This window comes from Pteropus alecto, unplaced genomic scaffold (assembly GCF_000325575.1).
Source record: "Pteropus alecto unplaced genomic scaffold, ASM32557v1 scaffold385, whole genome shotgun sequence".
Classification (NCBI taxonomy): domain Eukaryota; kingdom Metazoa; phylum Chordata; class Mammalia; order Chiroptera; family Pteropodidae; genus Pteropus; species Pteropus alecto.
In genome coordinates this window covers 294,113-294,997 of record NW_006436543.1, presented here as the reverse complement: position 1 = coordinate 294,997, position 885 = coordinate 294,113, and the positions used below count along the sequence as shown (strand labels likewise).

General features: G+C 47.7%; 1 protein-coding gene across 1 annotated transcript in view; it reads right to left on the bottom strand.

Annotated features, from left to right (window-relative positions):
- CUL5 (cullin 5) overlaps positions 1–429 on the bottom strand; it is a 77,388-nt gene extending 76,959 nt beyond the window's left edge. The window contains exon 1 of the mRNA XM_006913427.3: positions 1–429. This exon is cut by the window's left edge and continues 236 nt beyond it. The gene's annotated coding sequence lies outside the window, so the exon portion shown is untranslated.
- Between the last annotated feature and the right edge of the window lie 456 nt (positions 430–885).

Genomic DNA, 885 nt, shown 5'->3' with positions numbered 1-885 from the left:
CCCCCTACATGGTCACCGGAGCTTCCCCACACGAAAGAGCTCATGCAAACGCTCAGGGAGACGGCAACGGTGAATGGTGAGACGGTAACGGGAGCCGACCTGAACTGGAAGAGGAAGCATCGGCTCCACGAGTCTCCCCACTCCTTCGGATTAGCCTTTGTGGTTGCACCGGCAGCGGCCACCGGCAACGAATTTAGCTCGGCTTAGGCCGGCCAGCTCGGGTTCCACGGCCACGTCACGTGACACGGCGGGCGGGGGCGCGCTCGGGAGCGAGCGTGGGAGCCTGGAAGCCTTGGTGGAAGGCTGCACAGAGGACGAAGGCACGCCCTCTGTTGGCGGAACCTGACATCTCCTCTCAGCCCGCGCCCCAAACTTGACGTTTTGGTGGGAGTTAAGGGAGATACCCTGAATGAAATGCTTGTAACAGCTGTCTTCAATAAGAACTGGCACATAGGAGCCTCCCAATAAATATTTGTTCAATGAATACGTGAATGAATGAATGCACAAAATGTTAATATTTCCGTTCAAGAGTGTCTGGCACTGAAATAATCTATAAAAGATTGTTCAGGCAGTGGATATTAATCTGAGATTTCTTGAAGACGCATTATCCTGGAAGATCCTAAGCCATAAGCCTCCAATCTTTATACCTTCAGACCACAAACCACTGGCCAAGGGAAGAGAATACAATTTTTACGTAGAACCTACCATATACTTGATATTGTATTATGTATTATGCATGTTTGCTAATAGTATTCATTCATAATTTTTTAGAAATAAGAGCTATGGAGTAAAATAAAGCAGCAAAGGGGGGATGAAGTTTGAAATTTTAAATATGGTGATCCAAGTAGGCCTCACTGAGAATATGACATTTGAGCAAAGACTTGA